Below are 25,446 nucleotides of genomic sequence, written 5' to 3'. Positions count from 1 at the left end.
GAAATTCTATAAGAAGGAATGTTAAGGCACCCCTGCTCTCCTCATGCCTCCTCTTGAGGAGCTACGCTGCACTGCAGTCAGTAACAAAACTACCCACCACTGCAAGAGCACAAGCCAAACCTGCCGGATCACATATTTCAGCTAAGCTTTTTATGTATACACGTATTATTACGCATAATAATATTAGTAGGTATTATAATAGGTACATATAATACATACACCGTGCATTATATGTATGTTATGTGTATTGCAATAAATAACGATATAGAAATTTATCTCTCTCTATATAAACCTATTATTACACATATATAAATATTATATATGTCTATTGATTCGGAGAAAACTCTAGGAACAAACTTGCCAGCAGAGTTTCAAGTCGACAAGCAGGTATTCTTTATTGCGGCGCCGGGAGACAAGGGGGGTAGCTCCTCCTAACGTGCGTCCCCGGACTGTTGTGCAGGTCATCCTTAGATGGTCACTGAGCATATTACGTCATTTTCCAAAACGTTTCCGGCATGCATACAGAAATGTGGTGGTCTTTAAGGGTCGTTTACTTTTCCCAACAAGCTTAATTAACATTACAGACATAGCGATCATCCTGGCCTTCTACTTACCAGTTAGTTTAACTGCTCTCATCCTGGACATCTGCTAGTCCCAGATACTCCCTAGTAGACGCTTACACCAGCTTAATGGGTTTATTAACACCTCAAGCATAGCAACCATCCTGTCCTTTTACTTATCAGTCAGTTTATCTGTGCCCACCCTGGACATCTGTTAGTCCCAGATACTCCCCATCCTGGGTCCTGTCCTTCTATTCTGCTTTTCTCACACCTTTTGTGCTGAGGTCCCGAGGGCCTGAAACTGTCAACTACCTTCAAGTACCGCAGTTATTTTCCATTACAAAGCCATCAAACTTAACATTACTTAGAACTGATTACATTTTGTACTTTTGTGCCTCCTTGTTTCAATATATATTACATATATAAGCATATGTATTACATATATAGTGTATATTATATACTATAGCGTATCTGTATATATCAGTGGAAAACAAGCCAACACTGCGCAGCTGATCACACTGCTTACTTCACCTTAGAACACTGGTGTACAGCTTCTTATAAATGTAATATATAAACATTACAGAATGTATAGATTCTTAGAGCACTGGTTACTTCACCTGATAGCACTTCTGTAAAAAGCAATTGAAGAGCAGAGAGCAAATTGCAACTTAATTTTACTCAGGGCCTCACAAGTTTTACATTTTTTCCCAGAGCACTGTGAGGAAGGAGCTGCTGAGCCGAGTCAGAAAGGTTAAGAAAGTGAGCCCAATTGCTCCAAGGTCATGGGTTTTTGAATCTCCTTCCTGCCCACCATCCATGCACTATTTATCCAAAACCTCCAATATGCAGCTCCTGGAAGACTTATACACATGCACGCACATCCATATATGAACATATAGTGCGTGTGCAGGGGGTATATCTATATATAAGAACTCAAAATGGAAGCCCACTCTCTTGCTAAGATTGCAATCAGAAATGCAAGTGAACTGCTATGGGATGGGGATTTTGAGCTACCAATAAAATCACAAAATCAACACCCCTTCAAAATGCAGTGAAACCCCCCAATATCCTGACGTACTAAAGCTGCAGCTCTCTTCTGTTTAAAGGAGTCGTGAGACATGGCAAAGGCATTTTATGGGCTGGTGTAGCAGAAACCAGAGCACCCTCAGCATGAGCCCGCCACACTGAGGCACAGGCAGGGCAGGCTCAGAAAGAGCATCTGTGAGCTGCTGCTTTCCAAAGGTAAACAGGAAAACCACCAGCACTCACACAGCAGCCTAGAGAAACCAAAGTCAAAACAGGAACTGAAGTATGCCTCAAGATGAGGAAATAAAAGCAACTTTTCCAGCACACCACAGCAGAGAAAGAAGCTGAGAACCTCCAGCATGGATCTGCGATTCCTGCCCTCACCAGGTCAACAGCTGCATCAAAGAACCATCTGGACCCTTCAGCAGTTTCTCTATTATCTAGCAGTTTCTCCATTTATCTAGTAAAAAAGCCTTCCAAGGTATGACTTGTCTTAAATGCACTAGTTCAGAGAAGAAAGCATAACCCTCTCACCTGACACAGCTGAAGGGTTTTCTAAATATACAAACACATGAAAACTTAATTACCCTGTTTACTTAGCATAAGATTATTAGTTATTTCTTTTGTTCCACTCTGATGGGAATCCTAATTAAATTTAATTATTGAATAACCTATTTCTGTGGCTTCCTAAGCCTTTGAACTTGATGCTGCTCTCAGGATTACAGATTTATAGGTATGGTATTCTCTGAATTTACTATGTGTTATCTACAGCAGAGCATCTGCTAATCTGAACAATATTACTCTATGGCAAATATAAAATCATCTAACTTTCAGCAGAAAGCATACAACCTATTTGGAGCTACTCTGTATTTCCCATTGGTAAGTGAAATGTATTTGGGCAATTACTGTTAAGCAGTTAAATGAACATCGCTTGTTAATCTCCAGTGTGGTGATGTCCTCGGTTACATCGATGTGAATCAGGACTAGTTCCCTTGAGGATGACAAGCGAAATCCATCTTCCAGTAGCTCCATAGCCCCATCTGACCTGAAAGGAAGCACCTGCATCTTGCTTCCTTAGAGACTATTGTTGTGAGTGCCTTGGGCTGATGTGAATTGAGAACACCTTTGGTGCTGTCCTTGTTTCCAGCAGACACAAGAGGAGGGATGTACACTATTTACCTGAGGGTCCCTTTCCTTGACTTCTGTAGTCAAGAAGCAAAATGTGACTTCGTGCAGGAGTATAATCATGTAGCTGAATTAGGTGCTGTACCATTACAAATTCTTATTTTTCTAATTATGGTAGAACTAAATAAATGTTTTCCAAACAGATCTCCTCTCTTCCTTGTGCTACCGCTGAGGCCATACTGTCCATGCTCTCTCAGCCTCTTTCTTTGACGCTTTTTGCTCCTGGCACATTGGCATGAAAAACTGTGCTACAATTAAATACCCAAATTCCTGCATTTGGGGTTAGAACCAAATCCTATTCTACCTGCCTAAGCCTTCCTATGAGGCCCAGTATTTTGGCCTGCACTCTGCTATTTTAGTTGTTGTTCTCTATAACAAACTGCCACTCTGGAAGGGTAATTTGCTTAAAAATGTGCAAATATAGACCTGCATAAACCCCTACAAAATTCTAAGATCAGAGCATAACACAGGATATATGACATATATATGTCAAATCAGCGTTAAGTGACCAAGGCTGAAATTCTCTTCCAGTCAGAGAAATAAATCATAGTTCCTATCTTGCAATAGGTCTCTTTCTGGGAAGGATTTCTGTAGGTGCTCTCCCCTGGGCAAACACTGGACTCTCTACGGGAAACCATCAGGTCTGTGTGAAAAGCCTGACCCTCCTTCTGTAGAGCAGTTTCTTTAGAGTGCAAGAGTGATGCACAGGATAGATCAGACACCTAGAAGAGCTGTGTTAACCAGCATCACCTTCTCCAACAACCAACTATTGAGGTCAGACTGGCTTCATCCTCCTGACTGCACATATGCCTTTGGGGAGAAAGAGGGTCAGTGAAGAGGTGCAGGCTTCAGCTGCTGATCTGACATGATGGGAAAGCTGCTTTAAGCCAGCCTGTGCTGGGACCACTGTTTGAAAAAAAGGCTCGGTACGTTAAAGTGCCCTTGAATAAACTCAGGATATCTCCTTCTATCCATGCAACAGGTATGCCAAAACAGTGAAATATTGGTTTGGGGATGAAAGGCTTAGGAGAACACTCGAATTGTCTGTCAGTGGGCTTGTCATCGCTGTTGACTTGTGGTGATGGGAAAGCAGACTATATCTCTATTTCTGTCTGTAATGTGATGGCCTTTTGAACCAGTATCAGGAGACTGTGATAAATAAGCATTGACTTCCTTGGCTGCACGGTAGACTGAAGATGTTTTATTTGAATACGCATAAATCCTTCCTATTGTGGAATTCCATATAACAGCCTGGACTGCCTTGCAATCTAATGTGATGAGTGACAAATTAAACTTGCTCAGGGCTCAAGAACTCAGAATAGATGGCTTTTGAGGCATCTATTTTGAGACCCATTTCCTACAGCTGGAAGTGCCTGAGCAGTGTTTATTTATTCCAAAATTTCTGAGCATGGTATGAACTGGTAACTGCAAAGAAAATCTAATGACTTGTGTGGAACTGGTAAAATACACGTTCTTTCTGTATGTTCAACTGACAGCACAGCGAGTGTAAGTGCAGCCTGGCCAACCCATGTGTGCTTGCTTGCCTGCAAAACCTGCAGCCTATCCAACCAGTTTGGTTTGATTCCTACAGATGCTGCCTGAAGAGATGTCACCTCTGGGCTAGAAAGTCAAGTTTCTGTGGGTGAATTTCACCCACAAGCAGCTCACAGTGTGGCCAGCTCACAGAGGAGTGTAGGGTATAATCTGGGGCAAGACCTACCTTTACCCTGAAAACTATGCAGGTGAAAGTAAACTTGCCTTCCATGTGGTGCTTGGCACTCTTTGAAGATCCAGCATGTTGTGCAGAGACACAAAAAGATACCATGATCTGGCCATGAGCTGTAGATGGAGGGGGGAAAGGTCATCTAGATTAAAAGCTGAAAAAAACCACACAGATTTTCTGAATTCCATCTTTCTTGGAGTAAGGGGAAAAATAGTCTCCATTTCTAGTTACAGAAGGGAAATGTCAGGTAGTGAAGCTTCTTTTTCCTTATTTTGTGGATGTCATCTCCCTTACAGCTCCTGGGCCACATAGGGGGCAGTAGGAGAGCTCTTCTTGACTCCTATTTTATATGCTAATATTTTTTATATTGTTTGATACTTCTTTCCTCAAATAACACTGTGTGTGTGTGTGTTTTTCCACATCCTCTTTTCCTTTCTTTCTCTTTTGGAGGGGATTGTTTGGTTTAGTTTTTTAAGAAATTGTTTCCATTCACTTGAGTGATTGGTACTGCTGGGTACTGTACTCAAGAATTAGTGACTGTGGCACATGTTTCTTGGATATAGCCTTGTACAACTTTTGATCAGTAAGGTTTTCATTGGCAGAAAAACTACTCATTCGATGACTAAATTGCTGCTTTTCTTTCCTGTCACCAGGAGCACAGACCTGTTAACACTGTGATCTTCTCTGCAGATTGCACCTCTTCCATTGTAGCAGTTCATTTACATTTTGCTGTCAGTGGAGCATGCAAGGAATAATCTGTGAAGCTCATTGGGGGGCCTGGATTTTAACAAAGCAATAAACACGTGAAAACAACTTGTAAACTTTTGTAGCTTCACTGCTGAGCTCTCCCCTTTACTATTTGTATTAATGAGAATGTGTGTAAATCAAACAAACATAAATGTCAGTGACAACAGTAGTTAGCAGAAACTTAAGAGTGCTTCCATCTCCTTCTTTGCTGTATTTTCTCCTGATTTCACTACAAAGGAGTAGTAAAATGAGGGACCACAGGATTTCCTCTCCCTTTGTTGAAAAGAACTGTGCAAAGAAGCAGAAAGTTTTAAGCAGGAATGAGAATGATAGGGTAAACGGAGTATGAATTTGGAAAAAGAAGGGAGGAAAATTAGAAAAATGTAATTAGATTTCGGAATATGAAAGAGAAAAGGAAAGCCTCTGCAAGGTAATAATTGTTCCAGGGATTACTTTAGAATTCACTGCTCATCTATTCCTTGTTAAAATGCTTCCTCCGTGTTCATTACATTTCAGCAAGAACAATTCAGCCATCATTGCTACTTAATGTCATATATTAATATTATCAGTGGTCACTTGCTCTAGAAAACACTCGGGCACCTCTACCATTCTGAACCTGAGGAACGGTAGCTTCCACCAGCTGTTTAACCTACTGAAGCCTGTGTGTTACGCAATACCCTTAAAACTAGTAATTAATCTCAGACTAGTCCCATGGGAAGGAAGTTGTTGCAGGCAGAGCTGTCATTTTATGCGATTTATGGCTGTGGGTGATAGAGGCAAGGACACTTGAAGTCTTTGCTAATGACAATCTTTTGCATTATAAGCATAACGAAATATAATGACCTGTTAGTGGTTTGGTATCTCACACTGATGATTAGCACATCCACAACCAGATCAAACAAGCCATGGATTGATTGCCATTCCTCTTGCGGAGGAGATAGGATCTTGGTGTACAAGATGGCTTCATTTATCCTTCAGGAGGTGGGGGATGCTCCTGTCTCTTATAGCCAGTAAAGTCCTGTGCTGCCTACACTTTAATTCCCATTAACTTCATTATGCACATGCCTAATGCATTACAGGTGTTGGCAGGGTACCTGGTAGACAGTGAAATCGTCCTATTTTCAAGTTACCTCATCCCAGTTTCATATGAAAGCCTTTTGTATGAGCTACAGTTTCGTTTCAACATGCAAGAAATACACCCAAAAATCCCATGTAGCAGCAAAAGGTTCTCCACCATTGCAGCTCTCAGCAATTGAGTTTCTGCTGAACACAGCTGAGTGATGAGTAAGTCTGTGCCTTGGCCCGGGCTGCAGGGAGGGCTGCGTCAGTGCTGCCAGGCTGCAGCAGGGCTATAGGGATTTCAGCAGAGCTCAGAGCTAGGATAGCAAAGTTTTCTGATTTCAAGCTAATGTGCAACTTTTAAATACCCAAGTAGAGTCCTGAAATGCAACAGATCAGGTATTGTACCTTCTTTCTTTTCCATCACAAGCACTTGCCTTGTGTGCAGTGACTTGTGCACCCTCCTCAATAGAAGAAAATTAGGACAGTCAGCTGTTTCTTGGATCTGATTATGTTTATTGGCAAATAACGTTCTCATAAGCACAAAGATCATACACGGCCAATTTCCCTTTTTGTATTTCCAAACCTGACCTTCAATTAGCATTCTGACCAAAAAGTGGTCTTCTGATTTTCTTTCTGACTTACAAATGTGGTTCTCCTTGTCTGAATGGCTTTCTGCTGAAATTCTGCCTGTTCTGTAAGCACACACACATATAGACCCCAAACTAATTAATTCCCCGTGTTAGTGTTTATGTTTAGCCTTGTCCTTGGCAGCCACTGCCATTGTTTTAGGTCAGACTGAGCAGTGGGATATTTAATTGTTTGCTCATTTAGTCTGAAGAGAGAGCAGCCAGCATAACCATAAACCCACTGAGAATTCTGTGTGACCAGCTTGAAAAACAAAGATATATTTGCTGGATTTCACCCAACCTCCTGTAATACAATGCTTCAGCAGCGCATTCAGAGCACGACTGCCATCTTCATATACTCAGAGAAAGACTCAATGAGTCTTTCGTGTGGAGAGCACAGATCCTCTACATTACCTCTGTAGCCTACAGCAGCTGGGGGGCTTACGCTGTTCCCAGCCCCTTTGTTGGTGCTTGCTCCTGCCACCATGCATTCCCACCAAGTGAATCATCTTATTAAAAAAAAAAAATAAAAGCAAATAAAAGGATAAATTCTGCAATAGTAAACTATTTTTCCACAGTTATTTAATACACTTCTTTAACTAAACTGGGTTAGTGACCTGTTTGAAAGTGTTTGTATGAGCAACTGTCCAGCCATATCTGAGGAGCACAGCAAGGCTGGGGGCAGTGGATAGCTTAGATAGGGGTGATGAGCATGGGAACGCAATAAGCCAAGCATTGCCATTAGCAGTGCAACTGGTAAATGGACTTCAGAGGAAGGAAACCTTAGAACTTACATCCCATGCCAGTTCTGTGCCTCAGATTGTCCATCCCCATATGTCCGAGGACCACCTTAAGATGTTACTTAAAAGCTCTGAGATTCCTGAAAGGAAGATAATGTCATTTATAACAGAAGTGTGTTTACTTCTAGCACCTAGAGGCTCTACATCAATAGACTGTTTTTGCCACCGCAGTCACTCTGTAAGATAGTGTATAAGTTTCCACTATACAAATGATTGGATGAAGGAATATAATTTGCATAATTATTTCATATCTATAATTTATACATTGTCAATACCCATTAACTCCTGATTCTCAATATCAATTTATTCATTCTGTACTCAGTATTTATCTCTCTGCTGCAAATAGTGGCCTATTTTTGGCCAGGGTTGGTAAAGAAATTAATAGACTAACTTTATGGTTATTTATAACCCTTTGGCCTTCTACGAGAGCCTACGAGCCCTACGAGAGCCTACGAGCAGCTACGAGAATCCCAACAGCCTGACGTGTCTTTTGACAGGCATAGCATTTTACCTTTTGAGTGTACAGTTAGGGAAAGTTCAGCCTTCTTGTTGCTGTGTGCTATAGTTTTATTACAGGCCTAAATATTTGGAGAGCTGTTTATACCACATGCTGTAAAAGCACCTGTTTGAGAGCTAAGTGATCTTCATCAACAAGCAATGGTCAGAAAGTCTCTTCTAGAAAGCACTTCAGAGCACCTCAGCTTGGCAGCTTCTCTGACTTGTCCTTCAAGGGACTGCTGAGTATGGAAAAAGGATAGCTGCCCGAGTACCTTAAGCTTACACACTGATACCTTTCACGCTTTCAGAAACTTGTCTTTATATTTTGTTACTAAAAAATGCATTGAATTGATACTGGTCCTTACCGGAATAAGTACAACAAACTATACATACCGACATCTGAAGGTTCACTCCTTTGGTTTAGTGGTGTTTTTGTTCCTGTAGGCACCTCACTGTGAAGCTGCATGGGGCAAACATGGAAGATAAAAGCTAAAAAGGGCCCCCTGGGCAGTGCCCTTCAGGCACAAAGGGACAGAGCCGACTCTGCCTGCTTTGCACTGCCTGGAGACTGTTGCAGAAATTCAGCAAATTGTTCCTGAGCACGGGGACAGGAGCTGCACAGTGTGGTTTAAACTGGCTGTATCCATGCTGCCTTGCTGGTGAGCCTGGGTTTCAGCCAACGCCTGCCTGCTGCCTGGGTTTCCCTGCCTGAGAAACCTGCTGGCTCGTAGTGGGGTGAACAACCAAGTAATTTTGGTTTAAGTGAGATCTTGAGACCCAAGTACACAGCCTGAGATTACCCCTTGAGAACCAGGGTCCAGCACCCACTCTCAGCACCTGAAAATCCCAATCTGAATAAGAGTGTCAAAGAAATAACCTCCTGTATTATTTCAGCATCCTAAATGGCATTTATCTTCCTTGCCATACTTTAATTGCCCATGAATCATCTTTAGTTAAGTTTAGGGCAATGAGTAACTCAATGACGCAACAAAAGCTACAGCTCAGAATTCATGTCTTCAGGCCCCAGAAATAAAGTGTGATACCTTTGATTGATGTATTGTCAAAATAACTGCATTTTAGAGCAGTGTTTTATTTTAAAGGGTTTTCATTTTATTTCCCAGGACTTCAGCAAAAGGATTTTTCTTCACCTGATTGAGGAAAATACAGGTAGAATGGTCAGGGTTCATTTCCATGTGGAAATACATTGGAAGAGGTATTCCTGAATAACTATATCTGATGCATAAATTACAGCTGTAATTATTATTCCAGAATATATATACGTAAAGTATATATATGTATTTTTTCATGTATGTATATAAAACTTTTAATAGCTGTTTTAAGTCTCCATGCAGCCACACTGTTTCTGAATTAGTTCTGAATATGGGTTACAGTCAGTTCAAAAGGAGCTCGTATTCTGAAATAGGAGCATCCAGTGAGGATGTACACCCAAATAATGTTCTGAAATAGCTGTTTCAGAGACCTTCCAAGCACTGAGGAGCCCTGAGGGCAGGCAATATGAGGTCTTCCAGCAGCATCAAGATAGCCAAGTTTCCCATCACCAAAGTGGAAAGTGCTGTCAACTCTGTGGCAGAGGGAGGGGAAGCTGCTGCTACTAGCCCTTCATGGAGCTCGTGGGAAGGGGTTGATGTGCAGGGTTTCTTGAAGGGAAACAGATCCTGTCCTTGAACACACATTCTGTCTTGCAAATCTCAGTATGCATGATGCTGATTGGGCCTATGGCCATCAGTCCTGCCAGGATATTTGAGGCTGACCTCCTCCCTCTCTAGTGTTTTGGCAGACCTGCAGTTACTTTTACGGAAGTAGCCCAAATACATACTGAATATGCTGAAAATATACATTTAATTTCTGCTTTTCATTTGCCCTGTAACGCCTTACATATAAAGAACTCTTCTGAATCCCTTTTCATAAGGCCAAAATTCAGTATGGGATTATTTTCCTCACCATTCACTCTACAACTGTGTACCTTAACAGTTTAAATTTACATTGTTTATTTTGAAGAATGTTATGGGTGGGGTATCCCACACAAATCTGTGAGTCTAGAAAAAGAGGTAAGTTCTCAGAGAAAAGTTGCTTTTTTTTTCCCATTCCTGTTCTCTTTCCTCACCTGCCACAGAGATTTGAAGAAAAAACGAAATCAAACATCTATATGAAACATTTTTTCTTGGACCAAACAATGAGATAATAATTTGATTTTATTTACAGTATAATTAACGTATAAATGAAAGCTTACAATATTTGCATATTTGTTTTCCTAGCTTCTATAGAAATAAAATTTTCCCCTCTATTGCATTGTAACCTATTTACATATACAATCATACCTTTCCTTTTGCCAGGCACTCAAACAGCTGTGCCTTGTTTTCAGTGTTTCTTTTCCTATTATTGAAGACACATCTTAGCAAGTACAATATATATGTAAGTAACTTAATATTCCTCATAGCTATGAATGCAATACAAAGTGTATTCATCATAACCCAAAATAAAAATATACTTGTTTCTTATAGATATATAGGGTTTTTTTTGATCTGCACAATGTCTATAGTTTCATTTAATCCAAGATATGTATAATTTCTGAAAAACTGAATAAAGTGTGGGTTTAGCCAGCATGTAGCTACTTCAGGTATTTCTAATTTTACCATATTTCCATTTTTCTGGAATCTATTTTCTTCTAGAAATTATACCTCTCTCCCCCCTAAAGAGGCATCCAATAGCCCCCTTGCATCTCTGAATGCAGGCAGGCAGAACTGATACAAGTAAATAGCTTACGGCATATGATGAATCTGAGACTGTGCACCCCAGATGCAGTAGCACTGAGGGCACCAGCAGTGTTATGGGTTGCTATCTGTGGGTACATGCCAGAGGACAGACTAAGGCACTAATTAAGGTGTTTCCTTAGGATATTAATATAGGTTGTTCTACTGTTGTTCTTTAGGAAGTGAGTTGCTTGATTCACTTCTTAACATAGGCATGCAAAAGGTTAAGCAGTAAAAGGAGATAATGGAGCCCCAGGATTCATTGTGTATAATGGTAATGAAATATCAGACAGAAATGAAAAATTAGGGTTTGCTAGGAAATAGCTAGAGAACAAACCAGAAAACATTATGCCATTACAGAAATTCATGGTGTAGCTGAATCTTGAATACCACATACTGTTTCATTTTTCCACCTTATATAGTGAACAGAACCTGGTACAGGAGATGATGTGTGTCTTTGATGGCAACATTTGACCATGGTCACAATGATGCCATAGAAAGCAGAAATGGAAACATCTGAAGGGACTATGTTATCTTGAAAGAGGTAAAAGTGATGACAGATTTGAGGGCAGTCTTTAAAGCCATTAACAGCATGGATTCAAGAAACAGGGAGCATTCACTGAAGTCATCAGGCAAATTTCTGAAATAAAAGAAGAAAGCACTTTTTTTGTGCACTGGAAAACTGAAATGTAAAAGTGCATTGCTGCAGGAGAAGGGTTAACAGTTTCATTAAGAATGAGATTGCTGGAAGCTGAAGGGAAGGTATACTTGGAGAAAAAGCACTTTATATTGTAATACTTTTCCCCTGAGGAACAGCTACTGGCTGTTGTCAGCCAGCAGCAGGCTAGACCTTTGGTGTGACCCACTGCAGCTGCTGTTAGCTCTGTGATGGAAAACTGCTTTTCATCAGTGGCTGCACGGATCTTTCCTGCAGAAAAGTTTCTTCAGAGGTTGTCATATTCTGTAATGTAGGATCACTAATAGGGAAATAGATGCTTCAGACTAGTTGAAAAACAGTAAACCATTTTCATTTGAGGTACTCACAGAAAGCTGAACTATATTAAAGTTATTATTAAAGGTGATGGGGAAAAATCACATTTTTTTCTTTAGTGAATTTACTCAAAGCAGCCCCAGGTGATTCTACAGGACATCAATTGTCCTACTGTTGTTATTGCACAAATTATTGCCTGTATAAAGGGAATCTCAGTGCCTATGGTACAATCCACTCACCTCAAGTTTCATAAAAAAACCCTGTAAGACATCTTCTTTAAGGTTTATGTTTATATATTGTAATTCTCTGAGTCCCTCTACTGACCCTGAGGATGACGGGTAGTAGAAATAGCCGGGGGGGGGATGGTAACAAAAAGACTTAAACCCACAAGTATCTCTTACATCACTGAACTGTGGCACTCCTCCCCTCACTGCTTTCTCCTCTGTGGTCTGTTGCTCTTGTACCTGTCTTTTCAGAGGGATTTCACACCATATTTCACACGAGGTGTAACTAAATCCTAATTTTGAAAAACACAAGATGGTAACACCATTGTAGGGGTACGGTTTCCCTTGCACTCACTGCACTTACGAAAGCAATACAGTGATAGTGCAGAGATAAAACTGTACCGAAACAATACAAACCTTGATAAAGTATGTCTAAGCGTGTGAGTGTGTGCGTATGTGTTGAAATACGGCTCAATTACTGCCTGAAATTGCAAAGAGAACCAGCCATTGTATTTCATACAATCTGTCTTGGAGATGTGAGATAAGAAAGGTTGCGCGGATGTTTGGCTTTTCAATCACTGTTTTCATAAGAACGAACGGCATCTGCCCAGTCACAGAAGCACTTTTATTATATACAGTTGGAGAGTGGGAAAGAGTCCTGTAAAGTGGATTGGATGATTTCTACTTCCTTTCAGATCAAGGTAGGTTCTCTAATCACTGGGTTCCGAGACTAGCTCAGTGACCTTGACTATTCAAACTGCGTGGAGCTGCCCTGCGAGCTGAGACCCACCCCTTGCCAGCCAGGCTGGTGGTCAGGCCACCACACCTTCAATGGGGGAGAAATTGTTCTCTTGGTCTTGTCTGCTCAGAGCTGTCATCCCAGAATCCTGCAGCTTGTGTGAGTGTGATTGCCATGGGTATGAAGGCTTCTTTGGTCCTTCAGCGACAGGGACAATTTTTAATAGTAGATGAAGACTTCATGAGCTCTGGTAGAACACAAATGCAAATACAGATTGGATTTTGTATATTTATAAAAAACCCAAACAACCTCTAGTTCTGCTATTTCCTATCCGGCACTAATTATCAGCATGCTCTGAGTGTATCTGGTTCCCTTCCTGCTCTAAAACCATACTCACTGCCCTGCACACTCTTATAGCTCTAGTTTTGGCTTTCCCTGGAGGATATCCTGTAGACCTTTACCAAAAATAAAACTACCACCCCACTAAGAAAAAGATCTTACCTCATAAAAAAAACACCCTTGTGTTTTCTTTTGTTCCTGGATGTAACCCAACCTTTTGTACTGAAAGAGGGTGCTCTTTCAGGCTTTAATGCAATTCAGTACAAAGTACTTACACACCTCCACTGAATTTTTTCCTAGCTTCATGTAACGATACAATGAACATGTCTGGTTGGTTTGTCTCACCCATCATATTCATTTTGGAAGTTTTAATCCCCTTTTTGCTTATGTTCAAAGACACCAGGACTGCTCTGTCAGCTGGCACTGTGAGAGGAAGAATGTCCTGTTCCTGCAGGAATACCTGAGGTGGAGCCTACAGTTGCCTACAAAAGGCTAAACCTGAGTCTAGAAAATGCTCTTCTCTGGTAATATTGGCTGGGAGTGCAGTTTTCAAGACTTTAACAATTACATCAACAAAACATACTAACAAAATACATACTTTCTCTTTTTTACCTTTTTGCAGTTTGAGAAATTATATTAAGCTCAACAAACAAACCCCCAAAATACAAGGAAAAGCTAAAACCAAGGGGATCTGATGACACAAGAAGGAAACATCATACTGGTAATCAGGTTAATCTGGTGATCCGTTTGGATTGGCTTGCTGTGGTATTTTAATCTACAACCAACACATATCATTTCCTCTTTGAGCTGGCAGGAAATGAGTGCGCGTGATGCATCATTACTGCTGTTAATTCAGTCATCTGTGTACAGAGGTACAATATGCTCATTTAGGTGGTGTCATCTACTTCAGTCACCAGCTATCAGGAACTGAAGAGAAATCAGTAAAGCATTTCACTGGGTCTTTTATTCTCCATAGACTATTAAGCCTTGAAGGGAAGGACCACATGGAGGACGTACCTGTGAGGCAGAAAGGTATTTTCTATTTATTGGTATATAAATCTCAGGGAGTGTCTATTCTGATCTTTGCAATAGCTGGATGCCCCCTGTATGCAAGATATGCTGAAAGTTAATTTGATGCCCTCTGCCTGACCCAGCATGGATGCCTCCCTGGGCCCAGGCTGTCTCTGCAGTGGTTAAGAGGGTGGTCTAGGGTCTCTTTAGGGCTGACAACCTCCACCTTGCATTATTAGTCAATGAGCATCCTAGCTCAGCCATACTCTGGGCAGTACAAACACAGATCTCATTTAATGCCCACCCCACACACTGTGGCTAAAGGTACCTTTTAAACTATTTGGCAGCCAAGCAAATGGAGCCACCTGCTCTGCTCCGCTTCCAGCATTGCTTCGCAGCCTCCAACAGAGCTTTGCTTTATGTTCAACCCCTCACAGCTGTGCAAAAGGGCAGAAAGTGCCTAGAAGTATGCAGAAGGGAGTAAAAGATTACTCCCACACTGCATTTCTTTCCATGAGTTTCAATATTTACAGTGTGCTGGGTCTGCTGACTCCGGCCCAACATTTTTATGTTGGCAGTCAGTATTTCTACCAGAGCATTGCCAACTGTTGATCTGAAAGAATGAGATTTAGGAAGTTATTTCACCATGTAGAAAAGAAGAAACCTGTTTCCTCATGTTTTTACTGCTGTTTACTGAAAGCTGTCTCACAGATCTTCCAAGGTTTAGAAAAGGCTAAGTGCTACTAATAAAGGATTTGGGGAGGTTCATGGTGTTTCAGATATCCAGATGTTACAGACAGCATCTTCAAAACTGAATGAATGGGTTACTTGATTCCATAGATAAGTATCAGGCCAGTTGTTTCCGGGTGCTGGGGGGCTACAGTATTCCTGGCTTCCTTTGAAAATAGTGACATCTGGAATTGTTCAGTGGCTTTAAATTCCACCTCCTTTAGGTGTCTAAGCATGGATTTCTATTTTTATTTTTTTTAAGAAATAATATCTAGATCTTAAAATATTCATCATCCTTTTTTCCCTCCTTAAACATCCTAATACAGTCCTTCCTTGTGCTCACATTTATGGCTAAACCCTGCAAGTTCTCAGTCAAACTCTTCCCACATGACAAACACAGAATTTGATTGAACTGGGTCACTGTCCCTAGTACATGACCTCACCAAAGCTCAGAGTAGCAACAGCAGCAATGAAAGAGGCTCTCCTCTGCCTGTTACTCAGAAATCTCAAAAAGTGCTTCTGAAACACTGATCCAGGTAATGAATGTAACCCAGCTACTAATATTTGGGAGGTTTCTGCTAAGTAAGTAGTACACTCATTTTGCAAGTGAGTGAACTAAGATTTGGTAAGAGTGACAGAACAAAATAAAGTGTAAACTGGAGATAAATACCTGCAGTAATAACAAATAAATAAACACTTTGTATTTCATTTTTGTCATCTGAACTTTCATTCTCTGATGTTTGTTCATTTGATCTGCTTTCTTCCCTCTTTCAGAACTAAGCAAGTATTCTTCTAGATTTGATTAGATTTGCTCCATCTCCATTTCTTGCTCCAGCTTTGTAAGGGAGCAGAATAAGGTGCTTTGTAATACTGAGGCTGTGATTGCCCTGCTTTTCTCTAGCTTTGATTCAATTGCCCAGGGCTTTTTTCAGCCTCTTTTCCCCCTTTGCACACATCTTGAACTTCTGCTTTGTCTCTGGAAGGCTGTGTCTCTATGTGCTGCTAGGTGAACTCACACTTCGTAGGGAGCTTGCCTGAGCCATGTTGTGTCTGCCTTATAGCCTGCAGGTATGGGGGTGCTTTCTGTGGAAAACTAAGCACAAGGAAGGCAAGCCTGCTGCACACTCTGGGATGAGCAGCTCAGGTCTGCTATGAGATCTTGGAGGTCAGGAGCTCTGCTTTGCAGACATAGCCCAGCAGACCTTTAGAAAAGCCAGGTTCTCAATCCTGATAGTATTTGCAAGTGGGAGGGAGGTGGGGGAGGGGGAAGGGTAAGTGGATCAAAACCAACCTAGACTAATGAAGTATTTTTATCACCAGAAAAATGTATTTTTACAATTTGAATGATTCCCTAGAAGAAAAGTACATCAAATAACAGCTCATCTGTGTTGGTTTTCTTACTTTCGTTTTTCCTATAACCCCATGCTATTCCATGCCCAGATCAACATTTAAGGAAAAATGGGGCCACACAAAGCTCTAGGATATGCAACCCTGACATTTCTACCTTGCTCTGTTACACTATATTTGGATATAACAAATTTGTAGCTCGGCCACTTTGCAGGTCACATCATACACCATACACAGCAATTTTGGACTAAATACAAAATTTACCTTTCCTTTTGTTTTGCTTTCTACAGCTTATGTCCTAAACTTAATAATACACATATTTTTTCTGTTACTATACCATAAGTGAAATTATTATCCAAAATCTTTTCAGCAATTCCAGTTCAGTTAGACCTCACTAAACTTCAATACAGTTTTCATCCACAATTTCATAGCTTCAAGCCACAATTTGCAAACCTCCCTAAAGGACTCAAATTTTATGTTGCAGCAGCCTGGTAACAAGAGCATAGCCACTGGCAGTGCTAAGCTTTAGATTTCTATGTAATAGCTTAAAAAGAAATGTTTAGAGCACAAGTCCTAGGAGGAGCAGCTGAGGGAACTGGGGTTGTCTAGCCTGGAGAAGAGAAGGCTCAGGGGAGACCTTATCACTTTCTACAACTAGCTGAAAGGATGTTGTAGCAAGCTGGGTGCTGATCTCTTCTCCCAGGTAACAGGTGATAGGACAAGAGGAAACAGCCTCAAGTTGTGCCAGGAAAGGTTTAGATTGGATACTAAGAAACATTTCTTCACAAAAAGGGTTGTCAAGCCCTGGAACAGGCTGCTCAGAGAAGTGGTTGCGTCATTATTCCTGGAGGTATCTAAAGCACATGTAGATGTGCTACTTAGGGACATGCTTTAGTGGTGGACTTGGCAGTGCTAGGTTCATGGTTGGACTTGGTGATCTTAAAGGTTTTTTCCTACCTGAATGATTCTGTGATTATATGAAAGAGCTACTGATCACTGTAATGAGCAAGAAAAATAACATGTAGGGTCACGTTTCATGAAACGCACCTAACCTCACAAGATATTCATTAGCTGAAAAGCAAATGCTACGAAAGAGTTTGTTTTCTGTTCATGCGAAAATAATCATGATGGACTGCTATTTCTGATAGCATAGGAGATGCACTGTGCTCTCAGATTTTCGGTTGAGACAGTGCAGTGTTCTCATAAAGTGCTCTTTTCATACATTATAATTAACAAAGAAGCATTACTGGTCACACAGAAGTCAAAAATATCAGCAAGAAAGTTTTGAATACGAGTGCCTCTAACTGTGATGAAGAGCATCTTAATTTTTTTTAGAAACTGCATTTGTAAGGCACTGTAAATCATTCTTCAATGCCAAAGTTAAAAAACACTCACTTCCATTTTCTAGGAGATGAATGCTACAGTAAGACACAGTGCAAAACTATTTTCTTGGCATATTTATGCATTTTATAACATTACATACTCATAGATGTCTTACTCATTCACAGAAATTTTAAGATAGCAGATAACAAAAAGGGTAATAGTAATGAGCATGACAGATTTCTTACAGATTATTTTAAACCTAACAACATACAGATTTATAGCACAATACCACACTGATTCTGACAAAGGCATAAAAAACAAGTAAAGATTCCAGTAGACAGAAAATGTGACTCCTTTAGTATGAATAGTCGTTTTGTTCATTCTGAGATTGAAATTATGGATTCCTGCAATGACGACTCTCCTTCATTATCCTGTAGTTGCAGAATTGGAGTCAGAAGTGAAGCTTACCCTTGAAGTGTCTTACCCTGGTACTACACGTTGGTACTACAGATTGTACTCTGTCCTGCCTGTCAATGCACTTGACTAATCTGCCAAGTATCACTTTATCAGTGTAGGAAATTTACTGGCAAAGCCACTGTTTTTTACTAATTAAACTGGTAAAAATTGATGTTTACCCTGCAATCAGGATATTTTGTACTGCTGATCTAACTAATATTGCTTCAGGAGCAACATGTGCTCCCAGAGAAAGGCCAGTACAACCTGGAGAGATGTCATTCTGCTGGAATAATGAGGAACTCTTCCATACAGACATCATGTGGGCTATTGGCTCTCAAGGAACTAATATTCACTTAGACTAGATCACATTTCTAAAATGTAATTCATCATAATTGGCATCTCTAGGAATAACCAGTTAGAAATGCAGCTGCCTTGCCAATACAGGGTGAGTAAGGAATATTCACCATCTAAGTCACTCTGCAGCTGTGTTGGCACGAGTTAGACATAGTGCTTCTCATCCAAGACTAAGCAACATTAGTAACCTCTCCTGCCTTCAGAAAGCAAAAAAAAAAATAAAAGCTCAAGTAAACAAAAAGCCCAAATACCTTTTGGGCATGAAATCTCTGTGACATATTCCCTGACTCACTGCACACATTATAACCCCTGCTTGGGATTGTACTGAATAGTGAAAGCTAGGCTTTATTACTGTCATATTAATTTTTCCACAGACCCTCAGGAGAAGCATCAGTGACTTTTTTTTGTAGAGGGGTGTCAGCTTTAGGATGGGTATTTTTATTGATGAGATCTATTGATTTATATGCTGGTGTAATTAACTTGTTTACTTAGGCATTTCCCAGCAGGCTCATTCAATAGAGAAAATCTCTACATATACTTAGGACTAGCAGGGTTTCTTTGGACTTTTTTTGCAATTAGGTTAAGATCTTCTGTTTTGCTTGCCTACTTATTGTTATGCTTATTGTCAGAGAGAACATAATGGCCAACTTTTAAATTATTGCACAATAAAATTATGCTTCCAGATCTCTGCAGTATACAAGGCTCAAGTCAAAAAAGAAAAATATATAACTTTTTATAGATTCAAGTACATGCCCCCTAAAAAAATGTCATTCTTTCTTGCAGTGGTGGTGAAGACAGAGGCAGCATGACTTCTGATAGGCAGCAGGCAGAGGTTTATAGAAGAGTCATGGAAGAAATTCTTTATTTCTGTGGGCTCAAGTCCTGCCTTTTGGGCACCTCTCCTCAACAGCATGAGGAATACTGGCAGTGGGTTAAGACGGGCACACTGGTCACTGACCAAACTGGGAATTGCTGTACCACCAGTGGGCCTCCTTGTTGAGTCACCCATCCGATGGCATCACCCTTACTGTATCTGTGCAGACTGGAAAGACACTGCAGGACAGACAACCAAAACCTATTTGAAGGAACTTAGCAGAAATAAGATGGTTTCCTTCTTAATACCAGACTGCAAAAGACGTAAGGCAGGCACCAGCCTCCAGTCTCACCTCAACCATGTGCTGCTAAACCCAGGGATGCTGCAGTGCAGGGAACTTGCAAACCCTGTGCTTAGGGAGTTTGCTGCTCAGTTAGGTACCCTGCTCCCAATCTTAGGTTAATGGGATATGCTGCCTTCCCAATGAAATTATCTCGCTGCTGGGTTTTCATCAGCTTAAACAAGAAAGATGTGGTACAATACTGCATTAGGTTGCCAATTCTTTCTTTGCAAAGAAAACAAAAGAAGCATTAAAATCAGCCATGTATAAATTGATTAATTTGGTGGCTTGATAGCTGAGTTATCCTACACTATCTGAAACAGTTCAGTATTTGCCTTTAAAGGCAGTGGCAAACTGATCAGCTGCAGGCTCCTATTCTGCTGAACTCACCCAGAAACCTTGCACAGGATGACTAAAACATGTGGCATTCATTCCCCACAAAAACAGATGTTATTTGCTTTGAAAGACAAAAGAAACTTTACTTACTAGATATTTCTTGAGAGCTAAAGGCAGAATGACTGACTTTGCACACACACATAACAGCTGCTTACCTTCAAGATCAACGATTGCCAAATCTAACATGAAGATTGAAAAACAGTTTTGCAGAAGCAGGATTATGAGATTACAGCCCTATACAACCACATAACAGACAACAGGGAATTATTTGTAATGCTATTCATAAATCTAAACATTTGTCCTCATAAGAAAGTAAACTTACTAGTTTTGATATTGATCTTCACCTTTCCTGAAGCATATGAATTTCTTGATCCCAAGTAACTGATAGGGGTTTTGCTTCCTGTTGCTAGCAATAGATGTAAGTTCCTGACCAAATGTAAAGCTACACTGGATAGTAAATTATCATGATACTAAAAGCAAAAGGATTTATGCAAATTACATACTGGGACTACTAAAGCCAGGAGGAGGATATGGTGGAATTTAAAAAAGTGATTTTACGGGATAACTATAATATTTTAACATGTAAACTCACCATCAGCAGATCAAGTAAAGGAAGGAAAAGCTATGAAAAAAACATTAAATTAACATTCTTTTAAATCTAAATAAAAACTATGCAAATTTATGTTACAAAATTCTTATGAGAAATAAGTACTGGTATGCAAATTTACATCCAGAAGATAATTGAAGCCTTTGTTAAAATCTCTGAACTCTCTAAATCAAAGTAGGCTTCTTACAGCATAAGCAAATTCTCAGCCAGTATAAATCTATGCAGCTTTAGCCTAAACTGAATTCCTAGATTGGAATAAACCCCTTGTGGCTGAAGCAAACTCTATATTCCCTTACTCCCAAACATAAGGGACGTAATCTCTGTTACCTGACTTACATTAAGTATAACACACACAAAGCACTATAAGCTTTTAAAGAGTAACTATCATCTCACCTGTATCTGCTTTACAGTGAACCTTTCTGTCAAGTATGACTGAGCATTTTACAAGTGAACACCTGGGGAAAAATTAATTTGGAACTAAAATTTTAAGTGCTGTAAAAAAAGGGGAAAATCTCAGTTATTGTAGATTGGTGTCTCACTGGAGATACACTATGAAAATTGTAAGGCAGCAAGCTGCCAGTTTCCTTGGTGATCCACGCTGGATTTACATGGTGATGTATTGAGTACAATGACAAACAGCAACTGAATATTGAAAACCTGATGATTTGGGAAGCCATTTGTATTTGAGTCCTGGTTTCAGAAGAATTAAATGTGAGGTTAGAGCCAAGCAAATTTGCAGACAGCCACATAAACTGCTATCTATGTTTCCAAAATGTATCTACACAACTGGATAAAGTATGTAAAAAATCAATAGAATTGCTTCTATGAGATGGTGTCCAAGGACTAACTTTAACAAAAATGTCATGATTAGGACATGCTTCTGCTATGAACTCTAATCCTGGCTACTTTTTATATCTACAGCACTAGACAGAAAACCCAAACCTCCTCAGAAAACTGGACCAGCATTTTCCAAGGGCTGGAGCTCCAGTGAGAGCTGCCTCAGCGTTCAGATAAGATTTTTAAAAGTTTTTCTTTGTTTTTTTTTTTTTCCATTTATAGAGTTGTTTGGACTATTCAGGTCAAATTATTAAAAAAAAAAACCCAACTATGAAATAATTTGAATTTTACCAAAATAAAACTTAAGAGCCTGGTCCAACATCCACTAAACTCTATGTCACTGTTTTCAAACATTCATTCCTTCAGAAATATTTTAGGTAAGTCTCTGCCAGAAGAAATGGGACAAATGCAAGTTCTCTTTTCATGTTATATATCTGGTGTTACTGCTATGATCAAGAGGGAAGAGAGAGGAAAAAAGGTAACTCCTTTAACTAGGTTTTGAACCAGCTGGAGGGAATCATTCTCTTCTGATATGTAACTGGGTAACAAAATCTGGTTTTTAATATCGATCTCAAAAGCATAAGAGAGAATAAAACTACTTAGGTGGATTATCAGTGTTCTTATTAATGGATTAGGAAACTGTAAATTACAAATGTCTTGATCTATCCATAGGGAAAAGTCTTACCAAGAGCTAATCTGCTAAATACCTGCTTAAATTACATTGGTATTCCTACACTGTACATATGCTTTTTTTCTCTCCCTTCTGTATCAAGTTATTCTGAATTATAACACACCTCTGCTAAAGTCATTGAAAACTTTTATTAACCATGTCAATGAAGACAAGGTTCCAGCAAGTTGGTCTAAGCATAGAATAAAAAGCATCTTGGCCTGTGCGTGGGAACATTTTTGTTTTGTGCTAAAGCAAATTGGTAGGAATGGCAAATACTCTAGGCAAATTTAGGCAAATTCTACTGACTCCTGCATATTTTATTAGAAAACTAATTAATAATAAAAAATTGGCAATGACTTCTGTAGAAATATTTACAGGCCTTTTTCTTACTCTGTCATTATCCAGGGCTACAGCAGTTTCCCCTACTTGTGTGTCACACCAGCCTTGATCATGTAGGCACATTCAGGAAAATGTTCTGAACTAACTACAGGTGTGACTTTGAAGTATATTAATACAGCTCCCTTTAATCCTGTGTGGACACTGGTCCAGAATTAAAGCACTTTAATTTAATTTTGCATACTTTACTTCAGAAGCAAAGTAATCAAAGTGAAACCAAGACTATAAATATGAGGGATAAATATAGTTTAATCTACTTTTTCAAGATTTCCAAAGTATAGTAAGGAAATTCTTAATTGCAAAATGCTTTGTTCTGAGTAAGAGATTCACACTGAGGTAACCATAACATGCTTTAAAATTATTTAGAACTTTCAACTTCCATGGATAGCAAGTCTTATGCTACTGAATTCTATGGAAAATATATGGATGCAATTTCATGAGACATAACTCTAACTCCATGTGCCACACAACTGGCTCTGTTTTGCTGCTCAGCTAGTATATTGTTAAGTTTTCCAATTCCCTTCAATCTTTTAATTTCTCAGTGCATTTGACTGCATTCTTTTTTTCAAACTTAAACAGGGGAAGTTCAGGTTAGATATAAGGAAGAAGTTCTTTACTGCGAGGGTGATGAGGAACTGTAACAGGCTGCCCAAGGAAGTTGTGGCTGCCCCATCCCTGGCAGAGTGCAAGGACAGGCAGAGTTCAGGTTGGACAAAGCTTTGAGCAACATGGTCTAGTGGAAGGTGTCCCTGCCCACGGCAGAGGGGTAGAACTAGATGATCTTAAGGTTCTTTCCAACCCAAACCATTCTATAATTAATTCTATGATTTAGCTAAAATTATATGCTTCCATAATATGTTTCTGTATGATGTATAATTCTATACTTGTGTAAATTAGAAACCAAGCATATTTCTCAAATTCTGGATTCTGTATTCTACTGGCATTCTCATATTCACAGATTAAAGACTGTGAAATGTTTAATAGATTATATGTCTGTATCTTATGATGACAATAGGACTTGAGATGCTTAGTAGTTTGGGCTAGACCTTTATCCTTTGCCAGCAATAGAAAAATTACTATGAATTCCATCATACTTTGAAAGTCTTTGCTAAAGCAAGCACATAGCCTAGTGCTGGGCACTCTGGCTGTATGCAGAGGTAGGTGGAAACTAGAGGGCTGTTCAGATGGGCACAGGGCTGTCCTGTGGCAATACACAGGGAACATTTCTAGCAGATGGCATTGTTCCACCAATAGGACTATGACTAGATTTTTGGGGGTAACCTTGTCCCACACTATCATGCTATTAACATTCATTTTATTCTGTTGCTTACAAGCTAAGTTGTCTGTGTGGGACTTGCATCATTGTAAAAGGCAGAATCCATAGTGAAAACTCATGGAAGAAAAGTCCACGTGGTTTTATTAAAACCGAAGATGATGATATGGCCTCTAGAATAGGAAGCTGATGCTGGCAGGATATGCCAGGGCAGGTATCACCCTGAACTTGCTCTGCACCTTTTTTGTTTTCTTAAACACCATTGTCAGAGACCAGATGCTGGGGCAAATGGACTTTTAGCCTGATTCAGCCACATTAAAGCAAGTATTCCTTAACTGTTCCAAAAGGATGTTTGTCTTTTTTAGCAATATTTCTTCTCATTCTTTAGGTTTGCATCTCTTCTGTTTTCCTCATAAATGTGGCTATTCTACAGCTGCACCATAAATAGCTTCACATGTTCCTTTCTCTCTAGGGTGAGGAGATTAATACTCTTTCTTTCTCTCCCAACAGAACCATGGTATTTAAGTGTCTTCTCAATTTATGTGAGGCAATGTCTGCAATGTCTGCCTGCCCGCAGTCTGGGCTAGCAGTGGAGAAATAAAAAAATATTTCTCAAATATTAAATTTTCATATCACATTGATCCTATAGCAACATAAATCAAAACTGCAACAGGAAAATTGCTTTGAGGGAACAAGACATTGTGGAACTGGAAGGTTGTTAGGAAAAATGTAAATGAGGCAGCATCTATGCTTATATACGGCTGTAGACTGGATAAAAGCTTACGTGGCTTTGGGGAGGTTGTATCACTCAGACGAGAAGAATTTGAGGCTTTGATCTCTTAAAAAAAGATATTTGTAGATATGCAGTCTGTGACTACTTATTGACTTCTGCAACAATACTTGCTAGTGTAGTTGTGGTACTGGGAAAGAAAGTGGGCTAGTGGATAAACAGCAAGAATGCAAAGTCAGGAAATTGCTGCTTGCTTAGTAACAGATTTCACAAAGCTTGCTAGAAAAATCTGTGTATTTTGGCTTCCAGTATATATAGCACTTTATTATTAATCACGATTTGTTGTTTGATTCCAGTAATAGCAAACTTTGAAAAAGAGGCAAAAAGATAAGATGTAGTTTCCAGCTATGAAGATATTATTTGAGAGATACATATTTCAGGATTAATTCATTAATACATAAGTAAGCACTTTCAGATCATTGCACTGAAACTGCACTATAAAGGAAGCATGTAATTTGTTTTATCATGTCCAAAGCCCGTTATTAATATAGCAAATAAGGAACACTTTAAATGTCAGGAAAGGGTAGAAGTTACAAGTAAACAAAATTCTTCTTAAGTCACACGTGAGTTATAAAAACCCCTGGCTTTCTTACTGCAGAGCAGTATTTCAGTCCTGGCTAGATTGAAGAACACTTATTCTTCCAACAGATTTTCATTAATGATCATTTGTTACACAATGGCAAATAAACACAGGACCTACTCATCAGTGTCTTCCCAGTCATGGCCAAAGTAGCCTTTCATGACACTAGAAGAAAACGCAAAGGGAGACCGTGCCAACTGCATCACCTGCTTCTAGTCTCTCATCTTCTCAT

This window comes from Pezoporus wallicus, unplaced genomic scaffold, assembly GCF_028554395.1.
Source record: "Pezoporus wallicus isolate ANWC-B61680 ecotype Strahan unplaced genomic scaffold, APGP_CSIRO_Pwel_v1 contig_161, whole genome shotgun sequence".
NCBI classification, from domain to species: domain Eukaryota; kingdom Metazoa; phylum Chordata; class Aves; order Psittaciformes; family Psittacidae; genus Pezoporus; species Pezoporus wallicus.
The sequence above is the reverse complement of the archived record's forward strand: the minus strand, read 5'-3'. Positions refer to the sequence as shown.